This window comes from Orcinus orca, chromosome 13 (assembly GCF_937001465.1).
Source record: "Orcinus orca chromosome 13, mOrcOrc1.1, whole genome shotgun sequence".
Classification (NCBI taxonomy): Eukaryota; Metazoa; Chordata; class Mammalia; order Artiodactyla; family Delphinidae; genus Orcinus; species Orcinus orca.
Genome location: NC_064571.1, coordinates 31,804,103 through 31,831,698, shown reverse-complemented (window position 1 = coordinate 31,831,698; position 27,596 = coordinate 31,804,103). Strand labels below are relative to the sequence as shown.

At 42.7% G+C, this 27,596-nt stretch overlaps 1 protein-coding gene across 3 annotated transcripts in view; it reads right to left on the bottom strand.

Annotated features, from left to right (window-relative positions):
- ADD2 (adducin 2) overlaps nucleotides 1-21,690 on the bottom strand; it is a 111,349-nt gene extending 89,659 nt beyond the window's left edge. Inside the window, exon 1 of one of the 3 annotated variants that reach the window (XM_049695758.1) lies at nucleotides 21,204-21,690. The gene's annotated coding sequence lies outside the window, so the exon portion shown is untranslated. Of the gene's footprint in view, nucleotides 1-20,909; nucleotides 21,165-21,203 lie in introns of those variants that run through there. The other 2 variants (XM_004277043.4, XM_049695757.1) reach the window with 2 other exon arrangements.
- Nucleotides 21,691-27,596: the final 5,906 nt, after the last annotated feature.

Below are 27,596 nucleotides of genomic sequence, written 5' to 3'. Positions count from 1 at the left end.
TTGACCAAAAAGTTCATGCGGGTTTTTCTGTAACATCTGATGGAACATCAATAGTCGGGAGATTGGAAACGGAGTAGCTGGTCTGCAAACTTTCAAGAGGAAGAACACCACCTACGAAGCATGGCAGAGCAGAGAGACAGAAGGAGCCTGGCATGTTGATGACATCGTGAGCCACTGAGCCAACCCTGGGCTGCCGAACTCTGAACTTTCTAAGTGAGGGAAATAAACCCCTATTGAACTAAGCTACTGCAGTTGGTTTTCTATTTCATGAGGTTGGAGGCAATACTTAATCAATATAGCGTGTTAACACAGACAAAGAATTCCCTGTCCAATAAACTTTGGAATTGGCAGGGTAAACCCAGGTCCTTGTAACAGGACTTTTCCCAACCATTTATATCCTAGATGCCTGGTGATGCTTTGTGAGGAGGATAAAATACAGGGTCCCCCAAACGCTCTTGACCATGGAAAATTTTGTTTCATGTTACATTCCCTGAGAATAGTGCTCTACCAGATATACTTTGGGAAACAGTGTTCAAGGCGCCTTCTTCCTCCCACTTCTCTCCCCCCACCCTCCCTCCAGGGCTAAGGAAACAACATGTCTTTGTAGGGCATACAAGTATAAATTCTTAGCGAAAGTTAAAACATAAAATCATCATAACTTTGCTTGCTGGGTTGAATAGTGAGTGCCTCCCCAACATACTGTGACGGTGACCTTATTTAGAAATTGGGTATTTGCAGAAAGTTAAGACAAAGTCATAGGGGTTAGGATGGGCCCTGAATCCAGCGGCAGGGTTGTTATAAGGAAAAGGAGATTTGGACAGAGAGGCACAAGGGACACACAGACACAGAGGAGAAGGCTATGTGACAGTGGAGGCGGATATGGGAGTGATGCAGCTGCAAAAGCCAAGGAACGCCAGGCACTGTGGACCACCAACAGTCAGCAGTAAGAAGCAAGGAAGGCTTCTTCCCTTACAGCCTTCAGAGGGAGCACGGCCCTGCGGACACCTTGATTTCAGACGTCACCCTCCAGAACTATGAAAGAATACATTTCTGTTGTTTTAAGGCACCCAGTTTGTAGTATTTTTGTTAAAGCAGCCCTAAGAAACTAATATACTTTGTAACATTATAACAAAGCTTAAATAGCTGTAATTTTCCCCCTGTATCCAGGGCTGAGAATTAAGGGTAGATGGAGGCCTAGACTCTAGACAGCCTGCCTCAGCCCCACCCATCTCCTCTACCATATTTTAGATTCTTGAAAGGAAATTATATTCTTCCTGTCTCTTTTCCTTGAAATCAAATAACCTCTTGAAAACTCTGCCATTAAAAAAGGGAGAAGGTAAAAAAAAAAAAAAGGGAGAAGGTGACATTTAGAAAGAAATGCCCTGAAGGGCAGCTTGTCAGGAACCCGGATTTGCAGTTATTACGGACGCCAACACCCTGGGTCAGTGCCTTGTCTTTTCTCAGCTCCATTTGCCTGAACCTATGACTAGGGGTGGGGTGGGGTGGGGGGAGGCAGGAAGGGTGGACTGGAAGATCTCTACGGCCTTTCCACCTCGACAGGCTGGAATTCCGGCGGCAACGTTTCATGTATGTGACATCTGACACGTTACTCAGAAACATAGACAGATGAGTTCATTTGTATATAAGAATCTTGCTTCCTAGGATATTTCTTTGAACTGAACTAGAGAAAGGAATGCAATTTTATGTTTGGGGTAATGTTTGCCTTGGCATATTGATTCTTTAGAGAAAGGTGTAATAGAAATTGCCAGGTAATGAATGTGGGTCTTCCTTTCCTACCCTTAAAAGAAATTCACTCTTACAAAATGAATTATTCACATTACAAAATATGTTGTTATTTTATGAACAAGTTTACTAAAGATTTCCTTTAAAATAAACAACAGAGCAAAATAGCGACTTCACCTGCTCTTTCCCAATCTAAACAACCCAAGATCCTTCAGACTTTCTTCACTGAACTACCTTCCATCCACTTGACCATGTACTTTGTTTTTTCCTGAACCCCAGCCACTTTTCATCATACATTGTGAGTGTGATAACCAACACAGAGCACAATACTCTCAAGACTGAACAATGCACAGAAAGTTTAGGAAAAGAATACATCTTGGAGGCTGAAGGTCATTTTCTCAATGTATCCCACAGGTTACAGAAAATACAGCGATGTCATGAGAAATGAAAGGATCCCTGCTTTTCACAAGGACACACAAGATACAATGTCTTTGTAAGGTACATCATGATATTGTAATTATCAGACAAAAATGTTTTAAATGCAAATAGGCCTTGTCAAAAATGGTTTGAAGAAGCCAAAGAGACTATAAATTCTGTAACACACACACTTTGGACATTTGCCTGTGGACATTTGCAATGTGATTTGTGCTTACCAAGGACACAGACACCTTAAAATAAGACACTGTCTCCCTAATTATGTAATTATATCAAGAGCACCATTGACTCTTACATTGACAACAAAGGAGAAAAATAAGCCAAAATAATGAATTAAGTTTTTTAAAGTCATAAACTGCAGGTCTATGTAGGGTTACCTAGTTATAAGTTTTTCTCACTCAAAAAATGAGGTTAATAATCCCATCTACCTTATAGCGTTGTCATGATAACTAGATTTAAATACATTTAAGTATAAATGTATGGCATTGTCTTAGTCTACTTGGGCTGCTATAACAAAATACCCTAGATTGAGTGGCTTGTAGACAACAGAAATTTATTCCTCACAGTTCTGGAAGCTGGGACGTCCAAGATCACATCACCGGCAGATTCAGTGTCTGATGAAGGTCCATGTCCTGGTTCATAGAGAGCTGTCTTCTTGCTGTGCCCTCATATGGGAGAAGAGGCAAGAGAACTCTCGAGAGTCTCTCTGAGGTCTATTTTATAAGAGCACTAATCCCCATTCATGAGGGATCTGCCCACTTGACCTAATCACCTCCTAAAGGTCCCACCTCCAACCACCATCACATCAGGGATTGGATTTCAACATATGAATATTGGGGAGATGTAAACATTCAGTCTATAGCAATCATTAATATAGTCTGACATGTAGAATGTACTCAGTAAATGCCAGTTACTACTATTATTATGGAGCCGAGTGGAAAGATTTGGGATATGCTTTAGAGAATTGAACCAATGGAATTTTCTGATGGATTAGACAAGAAGGTGAAGGGAAGAGAGAAACCAAGGACAATTCCAAGATTTTTGGTATGAGCAACTGGGAGGATGATGTAATGAAGAGAAAAGTGGGTTTGAGGAAATATCTCAGGAACTATAACAGGGTCATGTGAGGTTTGGTCTGAGATGCCTGTAAGACGTCCATGTGGAAATGTCAAGGAGGTCATTGGGATTACGAGTCTGCAGCCTCACCACTCAAAGTAAGATCCCAAGACCAGCAGCACCAGCATCACTTGGGAGCTTGTTGAAAATGCAGAATCTTAGGCCCCAGACGAATGAAATCAGAATCCGCATTTTAACAAGATCCCCAGGTGGTCAGTATGCACATTAAAGTTTGAGAAGCACTAAGCTGGAGTTCTGGTGAGAGAGAGACTTCGAAGTCATCAGCATTTCAATGGAGTCTGAAGCTAAGGCCTGGATGAGCTCTCCTAGGGAGAGTCTGTAAGGAGACTAGGTGGCCCCGGGTAGAGCCATGGGGCTCTCCCACATTTAGAGGTCTGGTAGGGATGAGGGGAACCACACAGAGGGAGAAGAGGAACAGCCAGTGAGGCTAAGGGAAATCCAGGAGAGTAAAAGGTTCCAGAAGGCCAGAAAGTGGAATGTTTCAAGAAGTGTTCAACTGTGCTGAACGCTGCTGATGGGTCAGGTAAGATAAGAACAGGGTAGAGGCCATTAGGTTTGGCAACGTGGAGGTCATCGACGACCTTGACAAGAGCAATCTCAGTGGTATAGAGAGGACAGAATCCCAAGTGCAGACAGTGAGGAAGAAGAAGGGGGACGGGGAGCAAAGGCAACTTTTGCAAGTTTTGCTGAGCACATAAAGAGAGAAATGGGGTAGTAGTTGAGATGCTTACGTAGGAGATACTAGAGCATGCCTGACCACCAAGGGGAATATTGCAATTGAGAGAGGCAGAGAGGGAAGGCGATGATTCAGAAAAGGGAAAGACCAGCTGCTGGAGTAGTGTTTTGAGGTGAGAGGGAAGGGGCCCAGAACCCAGAAGGAAGGACAGCCTCTGACAGAAGAAGAACTCAGCTCATTGCTTCTGTTTCTCAGTGAACTCAGAGGCACCCAGCAAGGTGGGTGGGGTGGGGAGGGAAGGAGATTTAGAGAAAGGAGGAGTGAAATAGTCATTTTGGAGAGTGGGAAAGTAAAGGCCTCAGGATTGCCAGGTAGTCAGGGAGTTTTTTGGCTATGCATTTAAGAAAACCCACACTTTCCCATAACATGCTTCATTCCTCCAAAAACGTCCTACCCTAATGCATGAGCCATAAATTATGAGAAAGTGCATCTTCTCCATCCATTCTCATTATTCTCGTAAGCATTTTATTACGTTAAAGGTCACCATCAGCAGAGCAAGGCTAGACAAGGAGTCATTGCAGAGCCACAGCAAGACGGTGAGACAAAAGGACAGATGCCCTCTGTCCCCTCCCTGAGACTTATGGCTGGGGGTGACACAGGAATTAATGACATGAAAACACGAGATGCCTCAAGAGAGGAAGTTTTTCCTCCTCGTCTCACAATTCGCAAGAAGAGCTAGGAGATCCCTCATGAGACTAGTACTTTGGTAAACAACACCAGCTACTGTGAACTGCCTTTAACTGAGTTTTGAACAAGCCCCAAGTCAATAATGCCTCCTTGGTTACCGCCCTTCCTGCTTGGAAACCAAACTCATTGAACAGTCACATAATTCTTTGCAGCACCCACTAATCCAGCTACATACACCCCCTTTCTGTGATCCCAAAATCAAAAATCTAAAGCCTGCCTTTCCCCGGAGCACACGGCACTCACAGCACACACCTCACACACTCAGCACCTGCACGCAGTGTACATGGCCTCCTCACGCCCTACAGCCACCTCTATTTTCACTGTTTCAAAAACCCATTGCCTTGGGAGTACACACCCTCCAACTAGACTTCCCATCACCCCTCCTTTGGGCTAGCCTTTACCGCTCACCTGGTCACTCGTCTCGATCACTGATGACTTCAGCTCCTTCCTGGCTGACCGTCTTTCCCTCCATCACTATCCTTACTCATTCCTGATGATGTCGACTTCAGCCTCCACATCCATGCAGTGATCCACCCAACACCCAACCTCACATTTTCTTGGCCTCTAGAGCCAATGATCTCTCCTTTCAATCCAGCCTCAGCCACCCACTCCCATGGGCACATACCCTAGATTTTGCTGTCACCAGCAAGATCACCACCTCCCATGCCCTTCCAGCCCACCTACTCAGATATCCCTCCTCTAAGAATTCAGTGTCTCCAAGACCTCCTACTCACGTTCTCACCCCCAAATCCACCCTTCACATCCCTTCTTTTCTAGCTTAAATTAACTACTCCAGCTGGGTAACCACTTTGCAAAACACCTCTAACCCCTCTGTCCCTCTGTCCTCCACTATTCTCACCTTGCAGAGCCCCACCTTTGGTCAAACCCTACATGACCTTGCTTGCAGTGTGCATCTGAGCAGTTGACCCTTGCACACAACCGTGAAGACTGGACTCATTTCAAAATTCCCTCCACACCTTTCAAATGATTTCTTAACATTGCCAGGCAACCTGCCTTTCCCCCATGTCGACTCTTCAAGAAGATCGTTTCCCACCTTCTCATCTCTCCTCAATTCTCTCCCATACCCTCCTCACCCCCACTCTCAGCCAATGGTGCTGTCTCAAATAGCATAATGAAATGCTTGCAATCAGCCCACGCTCCCTCATTCTCCGACCCAATCCCACTAACCCACGTGAGTCAGCTCAGTGTCACCTCCCCAGAGAGGCCTTCCCTGACCACTCCTCTTGTCACTCTCTGCTTACCTGAATTTATCTTCTGCATAACAAGTATCGGTGCCTGGCACCATTCGTTTGTTTGCATGTTTAGCATCTTTCTCTTCTTCCTAGAGGGTGACCTCCTAGTTTGCCCTGGCATTCCCAACACCTGGAACAGTAGCTGCGCATAGAGGGTGTTCAGTATATCCTTGTCAACTGACTGACTGATCTTCGTAGTTAAACCACGCAAACCTACCTACAACGGTAATAAATCACGCATTGCTGCTAGTATACCTCAATCATGGTAAAAATGTTATGGTAGAATACACATAACCTAAAATGTACCATCTTAGCCATTTTTAAGAGTACAGTCCAGTGGTATTAAATATATTCATAATGTTGTTCAACCATCACTACCATACATTCCATAACTCTTTTCATCTTGAAAAACTGAAACTCTATAACCATTAAATAATAACCATGCATTCCCCCCACCCCAGCCCCCAGCCACCACCATTCTGCTTTCCATCTCGATGATTTTGACTACTCTCAGTACTTCATATAAATGGAGTCATCCAGTATTTGTCTTTCTGTGATTGGCTTATTTTACTTAGTGTAGGTCCTCAAGGTTCATCCATGTTGTAGTATATGTTAGAATTTCCTTCTTTTTAAGGCTGAATATTATTCCATTGTATGTATATACCACATTTTCCTTGTCCATAGATGGACACTTGGGTTGCTTCCTTGTTTTAGCTAATGTGAAGAATGCTGCTACGGACATGGGTATACAAATATCTCTTCAAGTCCCTATGTCAATCCAATTTAAATATACATTTTCTTGAACATCTTTTATTTAACCTTTTTTCCCCTTCCTTCACCCCCCCCCCCAATTAACAGTAGGGCTGCTATCTGGGCCAAATATATCTAATTTAAAGAGGTATTGGGGAATTCCCTGGCGGTCCAGTGGTTAGGACTCTGGGCTCTCACTGCCAAGGGCCCAGGTTCGACCCCTGGTCAGGGAACTAAGATCCTGCATGCTGTGCAGCACGGCCAAAATAAACAAATAAGTAAACAAATAAATAAAATTACTATCCCTCTACTCGACCATCAAAACAATTCCTCTTTAAAAACTAAAATAAAATAAGGAGGTATTTACTGACTAAAAGTATAAAGACCAGAACTTGGAGTAAGCAAATTTAAAAAATGGAATCAATATTAAAGCTGTCTTCCTCCCTTCTTCTCTCCCTCCCTAAGGGAGCAGCCCCTCATAGTACAAACCACGACATCCTCCAGAGAAGAGTTCCAGAAGCAGCCTGTGCAGGAGGGAAGGATCAGGTACCCCGGTCCTGAAATCAGCCCCCTGACCTCACCTTCCTCTCAGCAACTCTCCCCCAGTCTCCCATTCCACTCCCCCTGTTATGTTTCTGGTCCCCCTTTGAGACTAAGGAAAAATCCTTTACCCTGTTTACCTTAGAATGGCAGAGCCTTCCTGACATTTAAAAGACAAGAAACAACAAAAAAGAGATACTGTGGCATTTAAGCAAAAGAAAAGATGCTCACTGGCATTGATCATTAGGTAAATGCAAATTAAAAACACAATGAGGGGCTTCCCTGGTGGCGCAGTGGTTGAGAGTCCGCCTGCCGATGCAGGGGACACGGGTTCGTGCCCCGGTCCGGGAAGATCCCACATGCCGCGGAGCGGCTGGGCCCGTGGGCCATGGCCGCTGAGACTGCGCGTCCAGAGCCTGTGCTCCGCAAGGGGAAAGCCACAACAGTGAGAGGCCCGCGTACCGCAAAAAAAAAAAAAAAAAAAAAAACACAATGAGATACTACCCCACACTTATGATGGATAAAATTTAAAAAACAACAACAACAACAACTAACAATACCAAGTGCCGAACAACGAGAACTCTCATACATTGCTGGTGGGAATGCAAAATGGTGCTGTCATTTTGAAAGCGTCTGGCAGTTTCTTATAAAGTTAAGCATACACTTATCACGCTGGAATCCCACTCCTGGGGATTTACCCAAGAGAACTGAAATCTTGTGTTTATACAAAAACCTGTAGGCCAATATATATACAGTGGCTTTATTCACAGTCATCAAAAACCGAAAACAAACCAAATGTCCTTTAGTGAGTGAATGGCTAAACAAATTGTGGTACAGCCATCCAAAGGAATAGACAAAAAGGAGGGACTATTAACATTGTAACAACATGGCTGAATCTCAAAACTATTAGGCAAAGTGAACGAAGTCAGACACAAAAGGCTGCACTGTATGATCCCATTTTTATGACATTCTGGAAAAGGCAAAGCCAGAAACAGATGGGTGCTTGTCAGGGGCTGTGGGTGGAGGGAGAAGATTCACTACAAAGGGGCATGAGGGCCCTTTTTCTACTTTGATTGTGGTGGCGGTTACATGACTGTATATATTTGTCAAAATTCGTAGGACTGGACTTGCCTGGTGGCACAGTGGTTAAGAATCCACCTGCCAATGCAGGGGACACGGGTTCGATCCCTGGTCTGGGAAGACCCCACATGCCACGGAGCAACTAAGCCCGTGCGCCACAACTACTGAGCCTGTGCTCTAGAGCCCGCGAGCCACAACTACTGAAGCCTGTGCACCTAGAGCCCGTGCTCCACAACAAGAGAAGCTACCGCAATAAGAAGCCCGTGCACCACAACGAAGAGTAGCCCCCGCCCGCCACAAGTAGAGAAAGCCCGCGCACAGCAACGAAGACCCAATGCAGCCAAAAATAAATTAATTAATTAATTTTAAAAAAATCATAGAACTATACATCTAAGGAAGGTGAATTTTACTATATATAGCATATAATATCATATATAACATATTAATAAGCCTGACTTTTAAAAAAAAAGCACAAGTAAACAAATTAAAATGTGACCTTCTGCATAATACTAGGAGACACAATAGTAAATAATACCAGCAATACAAACAGCACCAGAAAAAATCACTTTTAAAGAACTGGTTTCTGATCCTATGGTAGTGGTGTACAGTGTGTACAATGGAGATTATAAAGCAAGAATGGAGACCTTCTCAAAATCTCAGTAACTTTGAAAGACTATTTTAGCAGGTAAAATGTATGGAGAATCTCAAATAGGAGAGACACCAAGATATTACAGATCAGCTTGTGGGCTTGCTCTGCAAATCAAAGCCCCTCTTTCTTGTCCCTGCTCATTTCCCAACGGCCTTGACCTTTCTGGGGCTGCAGCCACCCATCCGTAAAATCCTGGTGAATCCAATTCACAGCAATAAAAACAAAGCTCCCTTACATAACTAAAGCTATAGATCTGCTTTAGAACATTGTTAGCTTAATTAAGTATTGCCTTCTGGGTGTCCCAGTTACAGAATTTATGGATTTTTGTCCCACTATTATAAGTCAACTTAATTGATTTGTCATTTAACAGTATTCTCCAGCTATTTTCATTTTGTGTTTGAAGTTGACTAACAGTTAACATCATGGTTAAGATGAAAGCCTCCAATTTTAATAAAGTAGCAAACAGTACAAAACAGTAGACATTCTTTTTTTTTTTTTTTTTTTTTTTTTTTGCGGTACGCGGGCCTCTCACTGTTGTGGCGTCTCCCGTTGCGGAGCACAGGCTCCTGACGCGCATGCTCAGTGGCCATGGCTCACGGGCCCAGCTGCTCCGCGGCATGTGGGATCTTCCCGGACCGGGGCACGAACCCGCGTCCCCTGCATCGGCAGGCGGACTCTCAACCTCTGCGCCACCAGGGAAGCCCCAGTACACATTCTTTAATTATGAAAAATGTTGAAAATATACAAAATTAGAGGGCACACCATAAGGAACCCCAAGCACCCATCACCTAGCTTCAGAGTAGACTGCAGTTTGCCCAGGAGAGTCCAGTATATGCCTCCGGTTCCCAAGTAATTATTAGCAGCACCTCCTTTCACTCTAAAAGTGCCAGTTTAGGTGATAGATTACACTCAGCCTCAACAATTTTTAACTCATGGACTATTTTAGTTCACCTCCAACCCCACTCATCCCCCAATAAGAAAAAGATTCTTTTGAGACAAATCCTAGACATTGTATCATTTCTTCCATAAGCAAGACAGACTTTGAAAAGGAGATTTTAATTCCCTGACAGCCTTAACTTGATATAGCTTCAGTTCAGAAGTAAATATAACAAATAGTGGCTTCAAAGCTGCTAACAGTTTCATGACCTGTAACTTTAACAGAGTTAAGATATATAAAGCAGGATCCCCAAAACCGTTTTCAGTCTTAATGATCATTGATAAGACTGAAAAATGAAGCAATAATCTCCAAATTAAATGAAAACATAGAGACAACTGAAATTTCTCGTGCATCATAACTCCAGATTTACTTTCTGAACAAAGAAATGTTGGCACCCACAAATTCTTGCTTCTCATCCAGGTAAAAAAAAAAAAAAAAAAAAAAAAAAAAACCAGCAGCCCCTCCCCTGTGAGAATACAATCTGTTAGTTCACTTACTTTCTCTGTGAGTTCCTTACTTTCTAGGTCCAAATCAAATGTACTGTCAACTCTGACAAATGATCTTCCATAGCACTCGGGCAAAAAGTGTGACCCAGGTTCCTAGGAGAACTTTTCATCTTCTCTGAATTTTCATTTTTATCCCAATCTCTTTTAGACTATTAGCCAAACTCTTCTAATTTTCCATTTCCACTTTTCTGGAGTGTCTACAGAGAAACAACTGAGCTCATTAGAATTGTATGTAAACTGGGCTTCCCTGGTGGCGCAGTGGTTGAGAGTCCGCCTGCCGATGCAGGGGACACGGGTTCGTGCCCCGGTCCGGGAAGATCCCACATGCCACGGAGCGGCTGGGCCCGTGAGCCATGGCCACTGAGCCTGCACGTCCGGAGCCTGTGCTCTGCAACAGGAGAGGCCACAACAGTGAGAGGGCCACGTACAACAAAAAAAAAAAAAGAAAGAAAGAATTGTATGTAAGCTAAAAGTTAATCATCGAGTAGGGGTAGAAAAATGCTTCAATGTTTCTGGACTATTCTAGATGGGAGAACATATTGGAATTGAGTTGATAGGTGCTGCACCTATTTGAAAGCATTTCCATAACAGAGAAAAGCAAACCTCACCAGTGTTTGAATTTAAATCATGGCCATGCCAATAGTTTGTTTTATCACTATTATGCATGGCTTGATTGAACATTAATACCTCGGCTTCTAATTCAAGATGGCAGGCCTAATCCCACCTACCACTATGTTTTTCTCTCTTCTTAGACTCCATTAAATTGATCAGGGAATAAAAATACATAATCCCACAATGACAAAGTAAAAGCAGGTCATTAACAGAGAAGAGATTTCAACAAGTTCCTGAAGGACAAAAAGCAGATGGAGAACTGGTGACTAATGGCTGAAAGGAAAAGAAGCGTCAGCCTGGATTTCAGGCAGAGGATGTTGGAACCAAGGAGGCAGATGATCTGTGTGGCAGAGCCCTAAAATGTCCTGGACTCTGAGATGGCAGGTGTCATGGAGGGGAGGAATCAAAAAGAGAAAGAACACAACGGCACAAATTGCAGTCTCTATACAGAGCAGTGGACCCTGCCCACCCCCTCTCTCACCCCCAGAACACAGTGGTTCACAGCCAGGCAGACAGCTGTAGTTACCTCTGTATCTCAAACCAGGATATATATACTGCTGTTTCTGAATTTCTCAACTTGACTTCCAGGTGAGTCTTCTTAGAGAAACTGTATGCACTGCAGGGGTGAACTAGAGCAGCTCTGACGGTGCCAGTGCCCTCAGAGTAACAGAATCCATTTGAACTTCACCCTGGAAGCATTTTCCACTGAGTGGTCCAAAGGTTGAGATGTTGGAGCCCCTGAGAAGGCTATGAAATTCTAGCATATTACTTATCGTGAACAGTGAAAAACAGCAACCCAGTTGGATAATGAGCACATTAAGAGTTTTCATCATTTACAATTACCTTATAGACAAATCATAGAAACCAACTATGGCAATGGAACACAATGAATATTTTATCAATTTTGATAATGCAGAAGTAAATGTACAGCTAGAGGGAAGGAGGAAGCAGGCAAGGAGAGGTGATGGTATTGGTATAGCCTTATCTTACAGAGTAGAGTCAAGTGACCCAACCAACAGTCCATGGGATGAGAAATCTGGTTTTAATAAATGCACTGTCTGGTGTGGCAGGGGTGACCAGAAGGCAGTGAAGGGATGTAGCTGTGGTGTAAATAGACTACATCCTTGACTCTCATGGCAGAAGGTCACTAGATGATGATCAAAGTCGATAAATCCAGAAACAGCAGTACACAGAATGGAAAACAGAGCTAAAATTGGTTCGCCTGTGGAGAAAGCATTTGGGGCGGGGCAGGGATTGTTGCTTTCTGTTAGAAGCCCTTCAGTCCTATTTGATTTCTTAACTATACACGTGCGTTGCCTTAAAAAGAATAAAAATTGGGGGACAGGTGACGAAGAAGGAAAAATAATGGTATGTTTTATGAAATACAATAAAGGAAGTCTTACGCCATATACGGTCGGAACAAGCATGGAATGGGTTAAGCTGTATGCTGCATAACTATGGTAACAGATGTAGCTGATTTAGGACACAAATGAGGGTGTTGGAAGGATCTAAGAGAAAGGTGGTGCGAAGAGGGAAGAAGAATAAATTCTAAATAAAGGCATGCTGAGATAACCAGGATAGATGATCTGCCACCTGACACAAGTAAAGGTGGAAAGAACTTAATCTGCCCTCACTTTTCCAGTGTCTTTTCACCACCAATTTTTACAAATAAAAGCCAAGAGATCCTTATTATCGGTGCCATGCAGAGTAAAGAAAGCAAACACGATGAAATTCATACTCAATAAAATAATTTGGGTGGAAAATCATGTCCGTTAAATGAAATTCTGTCTCCATAAAGCCCCCATGCATTTCAAAGTTTAATAACTTCATTTGTTCTTCGAGAAAAACAATTTATAAATGACATTTAAATGCACATGTATTGGCTTTCCCTTCAATAAAATGATTCACAATTGAGCATATGTAGTTAACTACCCCTTTCAAGGTTCCACAGAAAATTACTGCAGGAATATAAAAATAGGAACAAATCTGCATCACTTCTGGTTAGCAGGAAGACTGCCATCCACACGGTAGAATCTGTGAGGAATCGATGTCTTTGTAACATCGATTCTTCCCATCCAGGAGCATGACATTCGATTTCTGGAGTAAATATTGGTAGTTCCTATTTTCTGTGGAAGTTGTCCATTTCATCAAGACTTTCACACGTTAGGATACAATAATGCATAGTGTTCTTATGATTTCAAATCTCTTCTTCTCCCCTTCACTCCATATATCATTTCTAGTGTTGTTATTTTTTTTCTTTTTTCTTTTAATAAGGCTTGCTAAAAGTTGGTCCGTTGTGGAGAGGGGGAATGTCCAGAAAGATGGTCTAGCCTACATCTCCAAGGAAGGAGATGTAAAGCAGTAGGGGTAGGTACGGAATTTGGGCTTTATCCCGAGGGTAGAGGAGTGACAAGATTCAATTTTTGTTTTGGAAAGATCACTGTGGATGGATGGAGAGAGGTTGGGCTCCATGTAGGGAACAGAAGCCGGAAGCTCTGGAGTAAGCCAGAGTTCTAGCCGGACATTATGGCTGTCTGAAACAGGAGCCCAAGCAAACTAGACTAGCAGGATGGAGGGCAACCTCATCAACCTAGGGACCAAGGTCTAGCTGGACTTCATGGAAGCTACTACAACTGGAATCACTGTGGCCACCTCAAGGGAGCCAAGTGGCTTCTCTAAATTGGCGAGGGAAGTAGGGGGATGACCCATGATCTATCCTCACCCTAACACACTCCCCTGTTTGGCCTAATATGGCTACCAGCCCTGAGGTTCCAAGTCCTCACAGGTTCATGCCTGGTCCAGTCAGCTGTCTGTGTGTGGGGATGGGGTGGAGGGTGTCCAATGGTCCTTAGTGCTGCCATTCACAGAAGCCAGAGGGATTTGCTCCTTGGCTTGATAAGTTCTTTCCAGCCACTTCAAGGCTGGGCCCAGGGAAGACCATTCTAAATATTGTATAGAGCACTGAAATTTGATTTCTGGCTACCACATCCTAAACTCCCTAACCTCCAGGTCCTGCTTGGGTTGTTGGAAGGTTGAGGTCCTGGGTCAGATCAAGTATGTTAGGGATATTTACTGGTGGGCCAAGTGGCACTTATTTCTATACTTACGTATCTTTGTCTCTAGCCACAACTGTTGGGTTGACTTGAACCAACCTGGTTGGAAGCTTCACTGAGGGCTCCCTGGGCACATGTCAAGACTGGGTCCAGGCACTCGAGGTGGAAGGTGCTGAAAGAGTTCCTAGAGCCTTTTGATTTATACACCCACCCTCTCCCCGACCACATCACAGCCCTTCCAGGACTTTCAGGCCTGGAGCTTAAGGATTCTTCTAGGTCTCAACTGGGAGAACACACCTGCCTCTTCCCAGGAGAGTTACTTATTGAACCATGGGCTGGTTGTTGTTGGTTGGCACCATTTGTACCACATCTTCTTCTTAAAGAATACGAGCCTATTGTCTGTTCTCTTGCTGTTCTCTAAAACTAAAATAGATCTGTCTTCCTTTGCCTGGCACTGTCCCAATTTTAGCATTGAAAGCCCCCCATCCCAGGAAACCCACCAGTCCTGGGCAACCAGGTCCTAAGTAACACACCATCAAATAACTCTGTGTGTGTGTGTGTGTGTGTGTGTGTGTGTGTGTCTATATACATGCATATGTCTATGATAAGTGTATATCAAAAGGAAAGCAATCAAAAATATGATTATAGTGGGAGACTAACACACTTCTTGTAATCTCTGACAGATCACCTAGGTACAAAGAAAATTTTAAAAGAGATTTGAACAATATAATCAGTAAACTTGTCTTGGTCCATACAATCAAATGTTGTACTCCACAGAGAATAGGCTTTCTTTTCACTTCATTCAATAACATTGGCAAACCTTTCATTTGTAGCTTATCCTGGAAGATAGACCAGGATGAATTTTTGCTGGAAGCTTGCCATTCTCTGAGTCCAGGGGATTTTGCTATTGTTGTTGAAGACAGAGGCAAGTTTTGTTATTACTGCCTTAAAATTCTTTCAGACTAAATCTATGGCAGTTAAGGTATATAGAGTCAAATTTGGGGCTGCAATCTCTCTTCTAGAGGTTCAAAATTCTATCCCAAGAATCTTGGGTCTGTCAAAATGCTTGAATTATATAGCTCAAAATGCTTGAACTATATAGAAATCCCTTTTGAAGGAAAAAAAATATCTCATGGACCGAGGGTTGACCTAAGTCACTTTTAGTAAAATATAACTTAAGTATGTACACTCATAAAGACCAGTTCAAATACTTACACTTTATAACTTGTATAAAACTAGAATGCCAAATGGGACCTAATGAAACTTCAAAGCTTTTGCACAGCAAAGGAAACCATAAACAAGACCAAAAGACAACCCTCAGAATGGGAGAAAATATTTGCAAATGAAGTAACCGACAAAGGATTAATCTCCAAAATTTACAAGCAGCTCATGCAGCTCAATAACAAAAAAACAAACAACCCAAACCAAAAATGGGCAGAAGACCTAAATAGACATTTCTCCAAGGAAGATATACAGACTGCCAACAAACACATGAAAGAATGCTCAACATCATTAATCATTAGAGAAATGCAAATCAAAACTACAATGAGATATCATCTCACACCAGTCAGAATGGCCATCATCAAAAAATCTACAAACAATAAATGCTGGAGAGGGTGTGGAGAAAAGGGAACACTCTTGCACTGCTGGTGGGAATGTGAATTGGTTCAGCCACTATGGAGAACAGTATGGAGGTTCCTTAAAAAGCTACAAATAGAACTACCATATGACCCAGCAATCCCACTACTGGGCATATACCCTGAGAAAACCGAAATTCAGAAAGAGTCATGTACCAAAATGTTCATTGCAGCTCTATTTACAATAGCCCGGAGATGGAAACAACCTAAGTGCCCGTCATCGGATGAATGGATGAAGAAGATGTGGCACATATATACAATGGAATATTACTCAGCCATAAAAAGAAACGAAATTGAGCTATTCGTAATGAGGTGGATAGACCTAGAGTCTGTCATACAGAGTGAAGTAAGTCAGAAAGAAAAAGACAAATACCGTATGCTAACACATATATATGGAATTTAAGAAAAAAAAAATGTCATGAAGAACCTAGGGGTAAGGCAGGAATAAAGACGCAGACCTCCTAGAGAACGGACTTGAGGTTATGGGGAGGGGGAAGGGTGAGCTGTGACAGGGCGAGAGAGAGTCATGGACATATACACACTAACAAACGTAGTAAGGTAGATAGCTAGTTGGAAGCAGCCGCATGGCACAGGGAGATTGGCTTGGTGCTTTGTGACAGCCTGGAGGGGTGGGATAGGGAGGGTGGGAGGGAGGGAGACGCAAGAGGGAAGAGATATGGGAACATATGTATATGTATAACTGATTCACTTTGTTATAAAGCAGAAACTAACACACCATTGTAAAGCAATTATACCCCAATAAAGATGTTAAAAAAAAAAAAAAAAAAAACTAGAATGCCAAAACAAATGTGCAAATAAATACAACTATCCAACTTTAAAAGGTCAGGTTAATAAAATTAATTTACTGCAGCAGATAATATTGTTTTGCTGAAACTAAAATACCATTTGGGTTTAACAATAGAAAGATGTAGCTGCAGGTCTAGTTACTACATATCGCCATTATCTGAATTTTTCACTTCAACATATTAATGCAAACAATACATAAACAATGCAAAACAATATTAATAACCTCAAAAATGTGTCTGCTACTTGAAGATAGTTCAGATATCATAATTTAAAATGCTGATATCAAGCCATCCTGGGGTACCTACATAAATGAAGTGCATTTCACACTAATAAAAATAGTAGTAGTTGCTAACATTTATTGAACATAGATATGCTCCAGGTATTTCACATGTAATACCTGTAATCCTCACAATCTTACTATGAAATCAATAACCCATATTTATCCACATATTATCGTAGCAACAGAGAGGCTGAGTAACTTGCCCAAAGTCTCACAGCTAGTAAGTGGAAAAATGGATTTGAAGCCAGGCAGTCTGGCTCCACTTAACCATTACACCAAATTAATTGCCTGTCTCATTGCTTTGGACATAAGGTACTTATTGGGAGGTTGCTAAATCTGCACTAAATGGAAATCTAATCCAATTATTCTAAAACCAGCAAAAGCAACTCTTTCATTGTGTTTTTACTACAACACCTGCTGCAAATAAATTGCTGCAACTTGGTCCATACAAAGGTGGAGCTGGCCCAAGAGCTTCAATCCTTGACTGTATAGCAGCGGTCACCAGATGCTGTTCTTTTTTGAGTCCGGCGAGCCTGTGTCCTGGGTGGACTCACCACTCTCCCCAGGTGTCTTGATTTAAACTCCCCTCCCCCTCATCTGTGCTGTGGCCCCAGCCACCAGGCCTGCTCCTGGCCCACATGGGAAGTTACAGAGGCAAACAGAGGCCCCAGCCTTGCTTTGGGGGTTGCCATCAAAATGATCCAGAACATGGTTTTAATATTTATTATTGAAGATTATCACTGAAATAAAACCACTGAATTTTAGGGAATACACAGACCTCTCAAAATACATATATTCGCAGAAGCCCAGGGGTCCGAGACCTGTGGGGTAATAGCAGGATCCCTCACACTAAGGGACGCTCTAAAAAAGGCTGAGTGAAACCCATGTGTCTGATGAGGGCACGATTTGGGACATCTTTCCAAACACTGCATCATATCTGAAAAAAGTTCCTTTCTGCTCTTAGAATCAAGAATTGTTGTGCTTCTCTAAAGAAGTTTTTATTTCATATTTTTATGTCTGGACACGTGACATTTTGTGCTTCATGCTTTTCCTGCACAGCTCTTTTTTTTTTTTTAAACATCTTTATTGGAGTATAATTGCTTTACAATGGTGTGTTAGTTTCTGCTTTATAACAAAGTGAATCAACTATACATATACATATATCCCCATATCCCCTCCCTCCTGCATCTCCCTCCTACCCTCCCTACCCCACCCCTCTAGGTGGTCACAAAGCACTGAGCTGACCTCCCTGTGCTATTCCGCTGCTTCCCACTAGCTATCTATTTTACATTTGGTAGTGTATAGAAGTCCTTGCCACTCTCTCACTTTGTCCCAGCTTACCCTTCCTCCTCCCCATGTCCTCAAGTCCGTTCTCTACATCTGCATCTTTATTCCTGTCCTGCCCCTAGGTTCTTCAGAACCATTTTCTTTTTTTTTAGATTCCATATATATGTGTTAGCATACGGCACTTTTTTTCTCTTTCTGACTTACTTCACTCTGTATGACAGACCCTAGGTCCATCCACCTCACTACAAATAACTCAGTTTCACTTCTTTTTATGGCTGAGTAATATTCCATTGTATATATGTGCCACATATTCTTCATCCATTCATCTGTTGATGGACACTTAGGTTGCTTCCATGTCCTGGCTATTGTAAATAGAGCTGCAATGAACACTGGGGTACATGACTCTTTTTGAATTATGGTTTTCTCAGGGTATATGCCCAGGAGTGGGATTGCTGGGTCGTATGGTAGTCCTATTTTTAGTTTTTTAAGGAACCTCCATACTGTTCTCCATAGTGGCTGTATCAGTTTACATTCCCACCAACACTGCAAGAGGGTTCCCTTTTCTCCACACCCTCTCCAGCATTTATTGTTTGTAGATTTTTTGATGATGGCCATTCTGACTGGTGTGAGGTGATGCCTCATTGTAGTTTTGATTTGCATTTGTCTAATGATTAGTGATGTTGAGCATTCTTTCATGTGTTTGTTGGCAATCTGCATATCTTCTTTGGAGAAATGTCTATTTAGGTCTTCTGCCCATTTTTGGATTGGGTTGTTTGTTTTTTGATAATGAGCTGCATGAGCTCCTGCACAGCTTTTATCACAACTTGTAATCAGATACTCGTTTTCGAGATTTCTTCGTGATTGTCTGTTTCTTGCATTCGGCTGTAAATGTTGTCAGGGAAGAGACCATGTCTGTCTGCTTCACCCCTTTGTTCCCAGCACCTCTCACAGAATCTGTGCAGAGTAGGTCCTCAGGGAATGTTTCTTGAGTGAACAAGTGAGTGAATGAGTCAGTGAATAAATAAAGCATATGAACCGTAGGCTGGTCAATTTCCCTTTTTCTATGAGCTGCTAGAAAGTTCAGAGCTGGATTTGTTTGCCTCTCATATGTTTGTATTTTTGCATTAGCCTCATTCTTAATACAATTTTATGTCTTTACCTTTCGCTTTCTTTTTCTTCCCATCTACTGCTAAGTCTGCCTTGCTATATTTTATGAATCCCTGTAAACTGTCTTAAATCCCTTGTAGAACACGGTAGGTGATAAATATATTTATCAGAGTCTTTTTTTATGTATTTAAAATCTTAACTCTAAACCCTCTGCCAATAAGCACACTTGATCACCTGTAAACTCTTAAGAATAGCTGAGATTTACTAATTCCAGCACCAAAAAAGAGTGATTCTCCAAAATGTATTGACATCATACTAATAATGAAAAGTTTGCTTTTACTGTGTCCTTCTAGGGGTGGGGGGGTGGGGATTGAAGGTAGGTTGGGGGGGGGGTTCTGAGCAAGATCTTGGTCTGCAGGCAGAATGAAGGTAGAACATTATAAAGTAGAAATATTAAATGGCCCAGCTCCTTTTAAAATCTGTAACATATACTCTTCATACGTCAGTGAGAGGGGTGACTTGCAAGTGTGAAACTTCACAGCTGTCTTCCCTGGTCATACTCATTTAAAATTTAAAGCCCTTTCACTTCAAATGTTACCAACTATTTTTCCCTTAAAATAAAACATCATTTTCAAATCCCATTAACGAGGACATACCTCACCGCACAAGTTCGACATCTCCTGTATCTCCACCAGATCCACACCCTAGATGTGAGAGGCGGGAGTCCACCTTCCCCATCCTTTGCTCCTGCCAGGACACCGGAAACCCCTCATTTGGGGTTAGTCAGCAAGCACAAAACGTCCCTTTAGGAAACTGAGATTTGATTTCTAGTATTAATAAGGCTCATTTGAGTCAGTTGAATCTTAGCGGACAAACTGCAAGAGGAGGGAGGAGTAGACGTAAAGAAACAGATGGGAAATAATCATGTGTCAAAGATAAAGGACAATTTTCAAAAGAATTGGATAGGGTGTGGGCTTGGGGGCTTTTCACCCCCCTCTTTTCTTATCTCTCTCTGTCTCTGTCTCTCTTTCTCTCTCTCTCCCCACCCACCCGCTTTTTTCTTCTTTTTTTTTTTCTTTCTTTTTTGTCAGGGGGTGGAGATTAGAGAAGAAAAGAAAGGGGGAGAAAAGGCAAGACAATAGGCTAGACCCGAGCGCCCGATCAGCATCCTAAAGCAGTCTGCCCCTCCCTTCCCCCCAACACCAGGTAGACTGGCTGTGGTCGCGATTTCAAAACAAGCAGACGATGGCCCCCGCCTCGCGGGTGGTGCGTGGCCTCCTCCCGGGTGCAGGAGGGGAGGGGAGACAGGGGAAGAGAGGGGAGGGAAGACGAAATCTAAGAGATGTACAGCCTGGCCCGATCTCCTCGGGGACAGTGGCCTTTTTTCCCTCCAAAGTGGTGGAGTCGCATAAAAATTCAAACCCCCTGGGGTCCGCTCACGTGCCAGCGGCCCTCCTCCCAAGGCAAGCTGCTGCCGACGCCGCACCTGCTAGCCCCGCAGCTGCGGCGTCGCCACGGCGATGGCGAGGCCCGGGGAGCGCGCCCAGCCCTGCCGAGCGGGTCCCGCGGCTCCCCGGGAGGGTGGCGGCGGAGCGCGGAGGGAAGGGAGGGGCGGCCCCGCGAGGCGAGGCTTGCCGCCCGCCAGCCAGCCCGGACCGAGAAGAAAGCCCCACCTGTGAGGCGCTGCTCTCGGGGCGGGTGGGTTCGATCTTCCCCAGGCAGAGGCCAGCGCTTGGCAGCCCGCTTTCCAAAGAACCTCCAATGTTACATCAGCAACAGAAACCTTTAGGCATAAAGCACAGACGAGGGGAAGGGCTGCCTCGCAGACGCACTCACTAACAGACGCTCACCGATCTGGACCAACCAGCTCCCAGTCGGTAGAAGGATGCTGTAGGGGGGTCTCAAATTCGCTTAAAATAAACAAAACCAAGGCCAGCCCATGGCGCCCATTCCCAAGACGGGCTTACCTCCTGCAAGGCATCTTATCCATCTCTGGTCTTCCGCTGCGGGCTGTTGGGGGTTTGTTCTGTTGGTTGGTTTTTCTTTTTGGGATCTGCTTGATAAATGCACCCAGCTAATCGGCAGAGCAATGTTTTCTACTCATCCTGCAGCCCCGCACTTGCCAGAGCTGCCTGGAATTCCACCAGCAACGCAGCTTCTCCGCGTCAGTGGTAATTACAGACAACAGAGACTGCTACTCCTTGACAAAAGGCTTTCGTTCCCGCTCGTCCCTTACAGCCCTGGTGTCAGAATTAAATCCATTTCCAGCACGAGGCTAGGAGGAAATGAGAGCTCTCTCGGCCCTGTGCGCTGACAAAAGGACGCTTGGCGGTGCCCACAGCGCCCCCTCTAGCGGGCCGCTGCCCGGACGCCCGAGGGCCGCGGTGCTGCAGTGCCCCCCGCCCGCTTGCAGTCTCGCCGCCCGCGCTGCCGCAGTCCCGCCGCCCAGGCCCTCTGCTCACCGCCACTTCCGCACCACGAGCTGACCGGAACAGCCAAGAGCCAGTGTGAGGATGTGGTCACTAGGAAGAAAATCTGAAACTTGAGCTCAGATAGAGGTTGTATCCTCTTGGGATTAAATAAAAGCAAAGTCTTGTATTTGTAATATTTTTTGACTAGGAAGGACATCTTGCTTTAGAGGATTAATTCTATTCATAATTTTAATAGCAATTGTTTGGCCATTTGAATTCCAAGCCAAAATCATCCCTATTCTAATGCTGACTCCATTTTCCACAAGGGCAAAATGTTTCTTGTTGCTCTACCCTCTGGGGTTATGGATGGGCCCAGCTCCCTCCAATTCTCACTACTTCCACCTCTCACCCACTCCCCTCTCGCAGTCTCCCACCCCGGCGGGAACAGGTGTTTGGTGAACGTGCAACTGGAGGGAGAACCAGAATACTTGGTTACGTCCCAGACGTGCCATTAACTAGCTGTGTGACCCTGATGAAGTCACTTAACCTCTCTGGGCCTTATTGTCTTACTCTGTAAAATGACAGTGTACCTATGGCACCTCCCACTTCTACTTTCTGATAGTGTTTCTCAATGTGGGGCCCTCAGAAAGTAGGGATGTCAAGTGCGAGCCTGAGACTTTAGGCCCCATAATCTTTAGTCTTTAGACTTTAGACCCCATAATCTCCATCAACTCCCCAAAGCTCACCTAAATCAACATTCACACTATGTTTTTTTTTTTTAACATCTTTATTGGAGTATAATTGCTTTACAAAGGTGTGTTAGTTTCTGCTTTATAACAAAGTGAATCAGTTATACATATACATATGTCCCCATCTCTCTTCCCTCTGGGTCTCCCTCCCTCCCACCCTCCCTATCCCACACTTCTAGGTGGTCACAAAGCACCGAGCTGATCTCCCTGTGCTATGCGGCTGCTTTCCACTAGCTATCTATTTTACGTTTCGTAGTGTATATATGTCCATGCCTCAAGTCCGTTCTCTAGTAGGTCTGTGTCTTTAGCCCCCTCTTGCCCCTAGGTTCTTCATGACCATTTATTTATTTGTTTATTTAGATTCCATAAATATGTGCTAGCATACGGTATTTGTTTTTCTCTTTCTGACTTACCTAACTCTGTATGACAGACTCTAGGTCCATCCACCTCACTACAAATAACTCAATTTCTTTTCTTTTTATGGCTCAGTAATATTCCATTGTATATATGTGCCACATATTCTTCATCCATTCATCTGTTGATGGACACTTAGGTTGCTTCCATGTCCTGGCTATTGTAAATAGAGCTGCAGTGAACACTGTGGTACATGACTCTTTTTGAATTATGGTTTCCTCAGTGTATATGCCCAGGAGTGGGAATGCTGGGGTGTATGGTAGTTCTGTTTTTAGTTTTTTAAGGAACATCCATACTGTTCTCCATAGTGGCTGTATCAATTTACGTTCCCACTAACAGTGCAAGAGGGTTCCCTTTTCTCCACACCCTCTCCAGCTTTTGTTGTTTGTAGATTTTCTGATGATGCCCATTCTAACTGGTGTGAGGTGATACCTCATTGTAGTTTTGATTTACATTTCTCTAATGATTAGTGATGTTGAGCATTCTTTCATGTGTTTGTTGGCAATCTGTATATCTTCTCTGGAGAAATGTCTATTTAGGTCTTCTGCCCAATTTTGGATTGGGTTGTTTGTCTTTTTGATATTGAGCTGCTTGTAAACTTTGGAGATTAATCTTTTGTCAGTTGCTTTGTTTGCAAATATTTTCTCCCATTCTGAGGGTTGTCTTTTCGTCTTATTTATGGTTTCCTTTGCTGTGGAAAAGCTTTTAAGTTTCATTAGGTCCCATTTGTTTATTTTTGTTTTTATTTCCATTTCTCTAGGAGGTGGGTCAAAAAGGATCTTGCTGTGATTTATGTCATAGAGTGTTCTGCCTATGTTTTCCTCTGAGAGTTTGATGGTGTCTGACCTTACATTTAGGTCTTTAATCCATTTTGAGTTTATTTTTGTATATGGTGTTAGGGAGTGTTCTAATTTCATTCTTTTACATGTAGCTGTCCAGTTTTCCCAGCACCACTTATTGAAGAGGCTGTCTTTTCTCCACTGTATATTCTTGACCCCTTTATCAAAGATAAGGTGACCATATGTGCATTGGTTTACCTCTGGGTTTTCTATCCTGTTCCATTGATCTATATTTCTGTTTTTGTGCCAGTACCATACTGCCTTGATTACTGTAGCTTTGTAGTATAGTCTGAAGTCACGGAGGCTGATTCCTCCACCTCCATTTTCTTTCTCAAGATTGCTTTGGCTATTCGGGGTCTTTTGTGTTTCCATACAAATTGTGAATTTTTTTCTTCTAGTTCTGTGAAAAATGCCAGTGGTAGTTTGATAGGGATTGCATTGAATCTGTAGATTGCTTTGGGTAGTATAGTCATTTTCACAATGTTGATTCTTCCAATCCAAGAACATGGTATATCTTTCCATCTATTTGTATCATCTTTAATTTCTTTCATCGGGGTCTTATAGTTTTCTGCATGCAGGTCTTTTGTCTCCTTAGGTAGGTTTATTCCTAGATATTTTATTCTTTTTGTTGTACTGGTAAATTGGAGTGTTTTCTTAATTTCACTTTCAGATTTTTCATCATTAGTGTATAGGAAGGCAAGAGATTTCTGTGCATTAATTTTGTATCCTGCTACTTTACCAAATTCATTGATTAACTCTAGTAGTTTTCTGGTAGCATCTTTAGGATTCTCTATTTATAGTATCATGTCAACTGCAAAGAGTGACAGCTTTACTTCTTCTTTTCCGATTTGGATTCCTTTTATGTCTTTTTCTTCTCTGATTGCTGTGGCTAAAACTTCCAAAACTATGTTGAATAAGCATGGTGAGAGTGGGCAACCTTGTCTTGCTCCTGATCTTAGTGGAAATGGTTTCACTTTTTCATTGAGGATGATGTTGGCTGTGTGTTTGTCATATATGGCCTTTATTATGTTGAGGAAAGTTCCCTCAATGCTTACTTTCTGGAGGGTGTTTATCACAAATGGGTGTTGAATTTTGTCAAAAGCTTTCTCTGCATCTATTGAGATGATCATATGGTTTTTCTCCTTCAATTTGTTAATATGGTGTATCACATTGACCGATTTGCGTATATTGAAGAATCCTTGCATTCCTGGGATAAACACCCCTTGATCATGGTGTATGATCCTTTTAATGTGCTGTTGGATTCTGTTTGCTAGTATTTTGTTGAGGATTTTTGCATCTATATTCATCAGTGATACTGGTATGTAGTTTTCTTTCTTTGTGACATCTCTGTCTGGTGTTGGTATCAGGGTGATGGCAGCCTCGTAGAATAAGTTTGGGAGTGTTCCTCCCTCTGCTATATTTTGGAAGAGTTTGAGAAGGATAGGTGTTAGCTCTTCTCTAAATGTTTGATAGAATTTGCCTGTGAAGCCATCTGGTCCTGGGCTTTTGTTTGTTGGAAGATTTTTAATCACAGTTTCAATTTCAGTGCTTGTGATTGGTCTGTTTGTATTTTCTATTTCTTCCTGGTTCAGTCTTGGAAGTTTGTGCTTTTCTAAGAATTGTCCATTTCTTCCAGGTTGTCCATTTTACTGGCATATGGTTGCTTGTAGTAATCTCTCATGATCCTTTGTATTTCTGCCATGTCAGTTGTTACTTCTCCTTTTTCATTTCGAATTCTGTTGATTTGAGCCTTCTCCTTTTTTTTCTTGATGAGTCTGGCTAACGGTTTATCAATTTAGTTTATCTTCTCAAAGAGCCAGCTTTTAGTTTTATTGATCTTTGCTATCGTTTCCTTCCTTTCTTTTTCATTTATTTCTGATCTGATCTTTATGATTTCTTTCCTTCTGCTAACTTTGGGGTTTTTTTGTTCTTCTTTCTCTAATTGCTAGGTGTAAGGTTAGGTTGTTTATTTGAGAGGTTTCTTGTTTCTTGAGGTAGGATTGTACTGCTATAAACTTCCCTCTTAGAACTGCTTTTGCTGCATCCCATAGGTTTTAGGTCATCGTGTTTTCATTGTCATTTGTTTCTACATATTTTTTGATTTCCTCTTTGATTTCTTCAGTGATCTCTTGGTTATTAAGTAGTGTATTGTTTAGCCTCCATGTGTTTGTATTTTTTACAGATTTTTTCCTGTAATTGATATCTAGTCTCATAGTGTTGTGGTCGGAAAAGATACTTGATATGATTTCAATTTTCTTAAATTTACCAAGGCTTGATTTGTGACCCAAGGCATGATCTATCCTGGAGAATGTTCCATGAGCACTTGCGAAGTATGTGTATTCTGTTGTTTTTTGGATGGAATGTCCTATAAATATCAATTAAGTCCATCTTGTTTAATGTATCTTTTAAAGCCTGTGTTTCCTTATTTATTTTCACTTTGGATGATCTGTCCATTGGTGAAAGTGGGGTATTAAAGTCCCCTACTATGATTGTGTTACTGTCGATTTCCCTTTTTATGGCTGTCAGTATTTGCCTTATGTATTGAGGTGCTCCTCTCTTGGGTGCATAAATATTTACAATTGTTATATCTTCTTCTTGGATTGATCCCTTGATCATTATGTAGTGTCCTTCTTTGTCTCTTGTAATAATCTTTGTTTTAAAGTCTATTTTGTCTGATATGAGAATATCTACTCCAGCTTTCTTTTGATTTCCATTTGTGTGGAATATCTTTTTCCATCCCCTCACTCTCAGTCTGTATGTGTTACACTATGTATTTTTTAAAATGTGGTGACAGGGCAAGTACAGCTTCCAGAAAATCCTCTGGTCACCACCCCCCAACCAGATCATAGCCCCTCTGCTCCCTCGAGATTCTGGGGTACACAGTCCCATGAAAATCACCAGACCCCACCACAGTGTTGCTGCAGAATCAGAATCCCTGGAGGTGGGCCCAGGAACCCATATTTTTAACAAGCATTCCTAGGGATTCCTTTGCACACTAACATATAAGAAATGCCACTGTATGCAAGCTACTACTGACATAGAAAAGGAGAAAATGCCCACCACAACAACCCTAGGACACCTGGCAGTCATTTCATTTCAGATGCCGGAGTAAATTTTGTCTTTCTGCTCTAGCTCCCCCAGCCCTCCAACCCCTGGTCTCTACCCATCCTTCCCACTCAGAGCTCCTCATCCATTCCCACTTCATCTTCAGAATCAGAGTCTGTAAGTTCTCTCCACATTCTCCCGTCAAAAGCCACTAGAATTACAAGTATCTCAGCCACCAGGACCCGAGGTCTGTCTGGCCAGAACCAGGAAATGATATGTGTATGGAGACACTTCAGGCAACTGTGCACTACTGGTGCCGAGTGATAATATGTGGGAAGTTGGAAATTCCTTCTCTGGAGCCCTGAAATCACAGGTATGGTAGGCCCTTTTCTGAACTAGAACCCAAAACGGGAATAGAGAATTTTTGTTTAGTCCAGAAATAGCAGGTTTCATAAATCCCCTTGGTCATCACCACCTCTCAAAAATTTCTCTTCCTGGTGTGTTAGTAAGCTTTCTCAGACTAATAATAGCAAACTCTTTTTGGCTCCTGCCATTGTTCTGAGAGCTTTACATGCATTTTACTCATTTAATCCTCACAAGAACTCTATGTGGTGGAAATAGTATTACCCTATTTAATAGATGAAGAGACTGAGGCACAGAGAGGTTAAGTAACTCTCCCAAGGTTGCACAGACAGTGGGTGGCCAAGCCAGGATGCAAACGTAAGCACCATGGCTCCAGAGCTGAGCTCTAACTACTACGTTGCCCATGCCCTCTCGGAGGGGAAAAATATTTGATTTTAAAAAGCAGAACTAGTACAAGACACTGATAAAGTCCATAAGGCTGATACATTCTCCTTTGCCCCCACCAGAAAAAAGAAAAAAACCGATTCTGCTTTGATTTT